This window comes from Haematobia irritans, chromosome 3 (assembly GCF_050003625.1).
Source record: "Haematobia irritans isolate KBUSLIRL chromosome 3, ASM5000362v1, whole genome shotgun sequence".
In the NCBI taxonomy this organism is placed as follows: domain Eukaryota; kingdom Metazoa; phylum Arthropoda; class Insecta; order Diptera; family Muscidae; genus Haematobia; species Haematobia irritans.
Genome location: NC_134399.1, coordinates 45,763,745 through 45,774,707, shown reverse-complemented (window position 1 = coordinate 45,774,707; position 10,963 = coordinate 45,763,745). Strand labels below are relative to the sequence as shown.

General features: G+C 37.8%; 1 protein-coding gene and 1 long non-coding RNA gene across 3 annotated transcripts in view; one reads left to right on the top strand and one right to left on the bottom strand.

The window, feature by feature from the left end:
* unc-119 (unc-119 lipid binding chaperone) overlaps nucleotides 1–10,963 on the top strand; it is a 70,631-nt gene that overhangs the window by 42,300 nt on the left and 17,368 nt on the right. The window lies entirely within an intron of this gene.
* Nucleotides 10,269–10,656, bottom strand: LOC142230664 (uncharacterized). Its single transcript, XR_012720765.1, has 2 exons — nucleotides 10,563–10,656; nucleotides 10,269–10,502 (listed from the first exon to the last, which is right to left on the bottom strand). It is a non-coding gene; the product is annotated as an uncharacterized LOC142230664 (long non-coding RNA).

Genomic DNA, 10,963 nt, shown 5'->3' with positions numbered 1-10,963 from the left:
GGTACCTATAAGTATCCTTATACGTACCAAGCAACAATATATTGATTTTGTAGTTGAATGTTCTTAACAAACTGGATTTTTGAAGGAAAAACAATACGATTTTTTTAGTGGCGTTCGTTTTGCTCGCAGTATTATGTATAGTTTGGTCGGTACGAACAGTGTGTTGAGTGGATTCGACGAAGAGATAAATTATTTTAATTTAATTTGAATTTATCCACGGTTTTGCGAAGATTTTAACATATTTTCATCTAGTTTAATGTTTTTATGTGATTTATTATTTTTCAAATTGTTCGCGGTGAATTTTGTTTTATTTTTATTTACCAAATGATCAAATGTATAATGCAAATTTCCATTGTACATACCTGCCTTCTCCACTCTAACCATAGCTTTTAGAACTTCTTTGTACTTTCCTTTTTTACTTTGGTTTCCATTCGTCCTCTCTTGGTGATGGCTACTGTGGAATCTTCTTTATTGTTGTTTTTTGAACAAGCAAATGATGAACTTCTTCTTTTGAAGTTTTCCAATGTTTTGTGATTGTTTCAAACTTGGTCCAAATTGAGACACATCTTGCCAAATTCCAGGAGCCGATAGGTCTGGAAAATGTATAGAAATATAAAAACTTATTTCGACCACGATTTCCATGAAGTTCAAATAACTTTTTTTGCACTTTTACTCTCACTATATTGGATATATCAACGGAAGACATAAAATTATGTACTACCAAGCAACGAAACCAATGGAAACTTCAAAAATGACAAATTCTTCCAAATAACGGTATTTTCTGAAAGGATGTTAGTGTTATTAATTGTTCCAAATACGAAAATCGCAATATCTTTACACTGCTTTTTAAACTGTGCTAAAACCACTAATGTAATTAGTAATAGGTCCCATTGGACCTCATCACGCAGAATCGCACTAAACTTTTTCAAATACCTATAAAAACCGATTTAATGATTCAATCACATAAAAATTTAAAGTTTTCAACTTAAAACACTTCAGTACAAGAAGTCATAAACCATCAAGCTGAAATTCATATAAAAGATAAAGTTATGTATGAATAAAAATCAAAAAGGTCCAGCGGGACCTCATCACGCACAGAAGGGATATATATCTTTCGCCCGATATGGACTAATACGGTCCCAGAAGCCAGAGTTTTACCCCAATTTGGTTGAAATTTTGCACAGGGAGTAGAATTAGCATTGTAGCTATGCGTGCCAAATTTGGTTGAAATCGGTAGAGATTTAGATATAGCTCCCATATATAGCTTTCGGCCGATTTACACTCATTTGACCATAGAGACCAATTTTTTGCTCCGATTTAGTTGAAATTTTGCACAGGGAGTAGAATTAGCATTGTAGCTATGCGTGCCAAATTTGGTTGAAATCGGTTCAGATTTAGATATATCTCCCATATATAGCTTTCGCCCGATTTACACTCATATGACCACAGAGGCCTATTTTTAACTCCGATTTAGTTGAAATTTTGCACAGGGAGTAGAATTAGCATTATTGCTATGCGTGTCAAATTTGGTTGAAATCGGTTCAGATTTAGATATAGCTCCCATATATATCTTTCGCCCGATTTACACTCATATGACCACAGAGGCCAATTTTTAACTCCGATTTAGTTGAAATTTTTACAGGGAGTAGAATAAGCATTGTTGCTATGCGTGCCAAATTTGGTTGAAATCGGTTCAGATTTAGATATAGCTCTCTGATTTCGACAAAAATGGTCAAAATACCAACATTTTCCTTCTAAAATCGCCACTGCTTAGTCGAAAAGTTGTAAAACTGACTCTAATTTTCCTAAACTTCTAATACATGTATATCGAGCGATAAATCATAAATAAACTTTTTCGAAGTTTCCTTAAAATTGCTTCAGATTTAAATGTTTCCCATATTTTTTTACTAAAATTGTGTTCCACCCTAGTGCATTAGCCGACTTAAATTTTGAGTCTATAGATTTTGTAGAAGTCTATCAAATTCTGTTCAGATCGAGTGCTATTTAAATGTATGTATTTGGTACAAACCTTTATATATAGCCCCCAACATATTTGACGGATGTGATATGGTATCGAAAATTTAGATCTACAAAGTGGTGCAGGGTATAATATAGTCGGCCCCGCCCGACTTTAGACTTTCCTTACTTGTTTTTTTTTTAATTTTGACCGAAAATTTTCAGAAAATTTCCGAAACAATTGCGTTTTTAGTAAAAATAGTAAATTTTAAAGAGAAAATATAAAGAAAAAATTTTCGGAAAGCCTAGTTTTCGAGATATCGACCTTTGAAAATTTTAATTTAAATTTTCAGAAAATTTCTGAAATAATTGCGTTTTTAGTAAAAATAGTACATTTTAAAGAGAAAGTATAAGGTAATAATAATTGTCGGAAAAGCCTAGTTTTCGAGATATCGACCCTTGAAAATTTTTATTTAAATTTTCAGAAAATTTCCGAAATAATTGCGTTTTTAGTAAAAATAGTACATTTTAAAGAGAAAATATAAAGTAAAACAATTGTCGGAAAAGCCTAGTTTTCGAGATATCGACCCTTGAAAAATTTTATTTACATTTTCAGAAATTTTCCGAAATAATTGCGTTTTTAGTAAAAATAGTACATTTTAAAGAGAAAATATAAAGTAAAAAATTGTCGGAAAAGCATAGTTTTCGAGTTATCGACCCTTGAAAATTTTTATTTTATTTTTTCACTTTTTTTGCTAAATTTGAAAAAAAATGTCCGTATTTAGTACAAATGATGTATTTTAAAGAGAAAATATTGAGTAAAAATTGTCCTGAAAACACTTAGTTTCCGAGATGTAGGTTATGAAAAAATTTTAATTTTGTTATGTAAATAGTACTTTTTATCTTGAACAGTTAATGTGATATTGTTGTGTTCTCTTATTTTTGTTTTTGTAGTAGTAAATGGACTATTGAATTGAATTCAAAAAAACGTAACAAATTATTTTAATATAAAAAAGCGCCGCAGGACAAAATTTTTTTCAAAAAAATCGCGTGATTTTCATTATTTGTTAGGAAATGGAAGAAAGATTTTTGGTTTTTCTCTTTAATGACTTTCTATATAAAAATCTCTTTACGAAGTTCGCAACTCGAAATTAGCTATGAGTACCATGCTTCTGAAGTTTTTTATATGCATTCTAAATACATGCTTTCTTACCTATTATTTGGATACCATATATATTACTTTTAGAAAGATTATATGCGTTTGGGTACTAAATCCAATATAACATAAATAATAATGAAAACTTTAGGGTCCCGTAACTCCGAAAATAGGTCTTGCCGCCAAAAAATGGTCTACACGCTGGCATGAACTCCTCGTAAACGAGGATTTTGACCGAAATCCTCTTAAATCTCGGTAGATTTGCTATAGGCTAATATCAGCTGGCTCGTAGAGGATTTCAACAAAATCTCTCAAAATCCCCTATACTGCCTTGTACAACTGTGGTTTTAGTACTAAAAATGCGCTTTTTGCAACCCTGCCCATTTTTCCTTGTAGATGAATGTGTGTGTGCGTGTACACATACGGGGTTGTGTTTGTATTGATATATTTACAAACAGCTGTTAAATCCTCAAATCCACGAAATCTCGTTATTTTGCCAGTCCGAACACTTGAGATTTGTAAAGAGATTTTGGTTCTAAATAGCGAGATTTCGTGTCTAGTGCGAACGTAGTATTAAAACAAATTTTAACAACTCATAGCTCGCCCGAAAGGAAACATGTACAGTCAGCCGTTTATAGATTTATATCTGGTGTTTTCTTTTCAACGACTCCATTGATCAAATTCCTTAATCTTCATTGTCCATAAAGCTCGAATAATTGTAAATGAATATGTTACTTGTATAACATAATGTTACGTTTTTATATTTAGGCGTTTTCACCCGTCAATTAAAACACTGTTCGTTTCAATAACGTTAATCTACAATTTATTTACTATGACTTTACACTTTACAATTCGTTCACACTGATGTTATTCGTTTGACGCTTTAATTAAGACTGACTCGTTAGCAGCATGCGAGCGCTTTTATATATGACGGTCTGGCAATACGAGAACATTCTGGCAACACTACAATATTCTGGCAACGCCAGAACATTCTTTGACAATGCTTGAAGAATCTACGACCATTAAGTTGTTCATGGTCAAACACATATACACTCACATAGATATATGTTAGGTTAGGTTAGGTTATGTGGCAGCCCGATGTATCAGGCTCACTTAGACTATTCAGTCCATTGTGATACCAAAGTGGTGAACTTCTCTCTTATCACTGAGTGCTGCCCAAATCCATGTTAAGCTCAATGACAAGGGACCTCCTTTTTATAGCCGAGTCCGAACGGCGTTCCACATTGCAGTGAAACCACTTAGAGAAGCTTTGAAACCGTCAGAAATGTCACCAGCATTACTGAGGTGGGATAATCCACCGCTGAAAAACTTTTTGGTGTTCGGTCATAGCAGGAATCGAACCCACGACCTTGTGTATGCAAGGCGGGCATGCTAACCATTGCACCACGGTGGCTCCCAATAGATATATGCTCGCATTACTACAACAACAATGACAAAAAGGAGTTAAACTATGAGATAGTAAGAACTTACATTTCGATATGAAAATAAGCAAACAAAAGAACATAAAAGAAATTCAGGAAAGTACCAGAAAATTAATAGATGATTCCAAAAAGCGATAACGAAATTTTATCGTTGCAATTTGAAATTTTAAATTAACGGAAACTAATTTAAATAAACTTAAATCTATAATTAACAAATTCGTAACACTGCCTCCCGCTTAAGCCTGTTCGTCCCGAACAGGCACAGAACCTGTTCCGTAAGGAGCCAATCGTTCCAGATGTACAACTTTCATCTTTGATCTAGGGCTGTCGTCCTTCTGAATCCGGTATACAACATCATTGATCTTCTTGATGACTTTGTATGGGCCTTCCCACTGTGTTTGCAGTTTAGGACACAATCCTTTCTTTCGTTGCGGGTTAAATAGCAGAACCAATTCTTCTTCTTGGAAGCCCTCAGTATTTATAGCACGATCGTATCTCGCCTTCATTCTGTTGCTGACCATTTTTATTTTGTTGCGCACTGATTCGTGAACTTCTCCGAAAGTGTTTGGGATGTCGTTTCTGTTTTCTTCCATGGCGAGCTCATTAGGTTTAGCGCCGAATATCAGATCTCCAGGCAACTTCAACTCAGTTCCGAATAGAACATTGGCCGGTGTTCGAGAGGTGGAATCATGAATGGCAGATCTATACGACAGCAAAAACGTTGGTATATGCTCGTCCCAGTCCCTCTGGCCGTTGTCCACCACTTTTCGAAGATGTTCCTCCAGGGTGCGATTGAACCTTTCTGCCATGCTATCGGATTGTGGATGTAATGGCGTAGTCCTCGTTTTCTTGATACCAAGGGATTCACGCATCTCTTTGAATATGACCGATTCAAAATTTCTTCCCTGGTCTGAGTGAATCTCGGACGGCACACCGTAGCGACATATCTAGTTTTTGTTGACCACATCCACAATCGTTTTTGCCTCTTGGTTTGGAATCGCATACACCTTTGGCCATTTGCTGAAGTAATCCATGACCACAAGGACATACCGGTTCCCAGAATCACTTACTGGGAAAGGGCCTGCCACGTCCATTGCTATTCTTTCAAACGGTGCTCCTGGTCTATACTCTTGCATAGGACCTCGACTTTTCCTTGTTGGACCTTTCGCCTTCATGCACTTCTCGCAATTGGCTACCCATTCAGCAATTGATTTCTGGCATCTAACCCAGTAGAATCGTTGCTTCACTTTCTCGGCTGTTTTCGTTATTCCCAGATGACCTCCACTGGGACCATTATGGAACTCCGCCAAAACGTCTCTTATTTTGGAATCCGGTACGATGATCAAATTTCTTGGCATCTTCGCTTTCCCATTTACGTTGCAGGGATCCATTGACTAGAACTAAACTATCCCATTGAGCCCAGTATGATTTCATAAGTGGACTTTCGGCTGTTATGTCTTTCTTACTGGGGTTCTTGTTCTCTTCCTTTGCCGAAATAATTTTGTTCAAAATGGGATCTTTACGCTGTTCTGTTGGCCAGTCCACTCCAGATTCGATGTGTAACAGCCGAATATCAACAATCTCCTCCTTATGTTCAGCTTTCGAGCAGTGCTTGCATTCTATACTGCAAGGTCGACGTGACAAAGCGTCAGCGTTACCGTGTTTTCCACCTTTTTTTTTTCCTCGATACTGAAATCATAGCTTTGGAGCCTCTCGATCCAACGTGCCAGTTGAGCTTCCGGATTCTTGAATTGAAGCAACCATCGTAGCGCTGAGTGATCAGTCCTGAGCAAGAAGTGTTGTCCATACAAATATTTATGATGATGTTTTACACTCTCTATGATGGCTAGCAGCTCTCGTCGCGTTACACAGTAGTTCTTTTCAGGCTTGGGCAACGTTCGGATGAAATACCCGATGAACTTCTCCTTGCCGTCTATCTGTTGAGATAGCACACCTCCAATACCATGCGCGCTAGCATCTGTATCCAAAACAAAATTTTCGCCCAGAATAGGGTAAGCTAGAACAGGAGCTGAACATAAAAGTTCTTTTAAATGTTGGAATGAATCCTCCTGTTCGTCGCTCCACTGGAACTTCTGACCTTTTTGCGTCAATTTAAAGGGTGATACGGTCAAAATTATATCAATATAAACTTGACGTATTTCTTTCAATTTTGCATTTAAAAAACCTGGACGCTCCTCATTTTGAAGGTGTGTGTGTAGAATGTTGCTCCTATTTTGATTTTGGAATTCACTCTTCAGTTGTCAAAATGCCATCCAAGCAAGATGAGCAGCGTATCAAAATTTTGCTCGCGCATCGCGAAAATCCGAGCTATTCGCACGCAAAGCTGGCAAAATCGCTAAAAGTTGCCAAATCAACCGTTACAATTGTAATTAAAGTGTTTGGGGAACGTTTGTCGACAGCCAGGAAGTCTGGATCGGGGTGAAATCGAAAACCGGGAGCCGCTGAGACGACAAAGAGAGTTGCAGGCAGTTTCAAGCGAAATCCTAACCTCTCTCTCCGAGATGCCGCAAATAAGCTGGGTGTATCGTCTACAACCGTGCATCGAGCCAAAAAACCAGCCGGACTATCGACATACAAGAAGGTAGTGACTCCAAATCGCGATGATAAACAAAATACGACGGCCAAAGCTCGATCCCGGAGGCTGTACACGACGATGCTGACGAAGTTTGACTGCGTGGTAATGGACGACGAAACCTACGTCAAATCCGACTACAAGCAGCTTCCGGGACAGGAGTTTTATACGGCAAAAGGAAGGGGAAAGGTAGCAGATATTTTCAAGCACATAAAACTGTCAAAGTTCGCAAAGAAATACCTGGTTTGGCAAGCCATCTGTACCTGTGGCTTAAAAAGCAGCATTTTCATAGCTTCCGGGACTGTCAACCAAGAAGTTTACGTGAAAGAGTGTTTGAATAAACGTCTGTTGCCTTTCCTGAAGAAATACGGTTGTTCCGTACTGTTTTGGCCGGATTTGGCATATTGCCATTACGGTAAAAAGGCCATGGAGTGGTACGCCGCCAACAACGTGCAGGTGGTTCCCAAGGACAAGAACCCTCCCAACACGCCAGAGCTCCGCCCAATTGAGAAATACTGGGCTATTGTCAAGCGGAACCTAAAGAAGACCAAAAAAACTGCTAAGGATGAGCAGCAGTTCAAGGCAAACTGGCTTTCTGCGGTGAAGAAGGTGGACAAGGTGGCTGTACAAAATCTGATGGCAGGTGTCAAGCGTGAGGCCCGGCAATTCGGATTTGGAAAAGCGAAAGCCTAACTGAATATTTTTCCTGAATTTTATACTAATTGAACTTGAAAAAGAAATTTAATTTGATTTTTTAAATAAACGATTTCACCGATTTACACGCGTTTTCCCTTGCCCAAATTTTGATCGTATCACCCTTACGGTAAAAAGGCCATGGAGTGGTACGCCGCCAACAACGTGCAGGTGGTTCCCAAGGACAAGAACCCTCCCAACACGCCAGAGCTCCGCCCAATTGAGAAATACTGGGCTATTGTCAAGCGGAACCTAAAGAAGACCAAAAAAACTGCTAAGGATGAGCAGCAGTTCAAGGCAAACTGGCTTTCTGCGGTGAAGAAGGTGGACAAGGTGGCTGTACAAAATCTGATGGCAGGTGTCAAGCGTGAGGCCCGGCAATTCGGATTTGGAAAAGCGAAAGCCTAACTGAATATTTTTCCTGAATTTTATACTAATTGAACTTGAAAAAGAAATTTAATTTGATTTTTTAAATAAACGATTTCACCGATTTACACGCGTTTTCCCTTGCCCAAATTTTGATCGTATCACCCTTTATGGAGACTAGCGGCGATGCTGGCGAAGTTTGGGACGAATCGTCGGTAATATGTACATAACCCAAGGAAAGGAGTTGTGAAACTATGAGATAGTAAGAACTTAAATTTTTTTATTATGACGGTTTGGCAATGCGAGTATATTCTGGTAGCACTATAATATTCTGGCAACGCCAGAACATTCTTTCACAACGCTAGAAGAATCTACGATCATTAAGTTATTCATCTGGTGGCTGCCAAACACAAATACACTCACATAGATATATGCTCGCATTACTACAATAACAATGACAATAGACAATGAGATGAAATGAGAATGCAAAATAACAAAGCAAAGGGGTTGTTATACTATGAGAGAGTAAGAACTAATATTTCTATATGAAAATAAGCAAACAAAAGAACATAAAAGAAATTTAGGAAAGTACTAGAAAATGAATAGATGATTCCAACAAGTGATAACGAAATTTTAAAGGGTTATACGGTCAAAATTTGGTCAAGGGAAAACGCGTGTAAATCGGTGAAATCGTTTATTTAAAAAATCAAATTAAATTTCTTTTTCAAGTTCAATTAGTATAAAATTCAGGAAAAATATTCAGTTAGGCTTTCGCTTTTCCAAATCCGAATTGCCGGGCCTCACGCTTGACACCTGCCATCCGATTTTGTACAGCCACCTTGTCCACCTTCTTCGCCGCAGAAAGCCAGTTTGCCTTAAACTGCTGCTCATCCTTAGCAGTTTTTTGGTCTTCTTTAGGTTCCGCTTGACAATAGCCCAGTATTTCTCAATTGGGCGGAGCTCTGGCGTGTTGGGAGGGTTCTTGTCCTTGGGAACCACCTGCACGTTGTTGGCGGCGTACCACTCCATGGCCTTTTTACCGTAATGGCAAGATGCCAAATCCGGCCAAAACAGTACGGAACAACCGTGTTTCTTCAGGAAAGGTAGCAGACGTTTATTCAAACACTCTTTCACATAAATTTCTTGGTTGACAGTCCCGGAAGCTATGAAAATGCTGCTTTTCAAGCCACAGGTACAGATGGCTTGCCAAACCAGATATTTCTTTGCGAACTTTGACTGTTTTATGTGCTTGAAAATATCTGCTACCTTTCCCCTTCCTTTTGCCGTATAAAACTCCTGTCCCGGAAGCTGCTTATAGTCGGCTTTGACGTAGGTTTCGTCGTCCATTACCACGCAGTCTAACTTCGTCAGCATCGTCGTGTACAGCCTCCGGGATTGCGCTTTGGCCGTCGTATTTTGTTTATCATCGCGATTTGGAGTCACTACCTTATTGTAAGTCGATAGTCCGGCTCGTTTTTTGGCTCGATGCACGGTTGTAGACGATACACCCAGCTTATTTGCGGCATTTCGGAGAGAGAGGTTAGGGTTTCGCTTGAAACTACCTGCAACTCTCTTTGTCGTCTTAGCGGCTTCCGGTTTTCGATTTCCCCCCGATCCAGACTTCCTGGCTGTCGACAAACGTTCCCCAATCACTTTAATTACAGTTGTAACGGTTGATTTGGCAACATTTAGCGATTTTGCCAGCTTTGCGTGCGAATAGCTCGGATTTTCGCGATGCGCGAGCAAAATTTTGATACGCTGCTCTTCTTGGTTGGACGGCATTTTGACAACTGAAGAGTGAATTCCAAAATCAAAATAGCAGCAACATTCTACACACTCACACACCTTCAAAATGGGGGGTGTTCAGGTTTTTTAAATGCAAAATTGAAAGAAATACGTCAAGTTTATATTGACCAAATTGTGACCGTATCACCCTTTATCGTCACAATTTGAAATTTTAATTTAACAAAACACGTCCACTCTCAACATTGGTTGGGAGTGGACGTGTTTTGTTAAAGCTCGTATTAAAAAGCTTTTTCCTAGTGAATAAGACAATATAAAGTTAAAAAAAGTGTCGTTATAAACTAAACTTTATATCAAGTTTTAATACGTAAAATATAAAAAAGAAATTCATCAAAATTTGCAAATCATTTTGTGCATATATACGAACTGTTGAATGTAGTTGTCCCCTTCTCATGAATTTCGGTCTAAACCTCGTCGACCTACTCACGATATAACAACACCATCAGGAAATGCGAAACAGCATATCGAAGAAGCGTTGATCGCCTTAAAACGCCTACAAGAATCATTGTAAGACTTTTAATTTTATTTTGTACTATTAATATATGAAACGTACCTCTTGAATTAATGAATTTCAAATTGAAATGAAAAAAATGGAAAATCGAATACATACTACGAAATGTCAATACGAAAATTTAAGCATACGTATATATATTAACATACACACAAGTAATTTGAATTATGGATACAACAAGAAAATACTTTGACATAAAACCATTTATATGAATTTGTTATAGATTCCAAAGAGTACTTGTGAAAAAGGAAAATTAACTAGTTGGAAGTAACATCCATATAAATTCACACAGTAGATACCGTTCATAGACTTAGACTTTATTAGCACTTTTAAATTGATTTTTTACATATAATGGAATGATACGAGTTTAATTTGGCCTATGGGCCAAGGGGCCCCAGAATGTTGAATGTAGTTGTCCCCTTCTCATGAATTTCTTATTAATT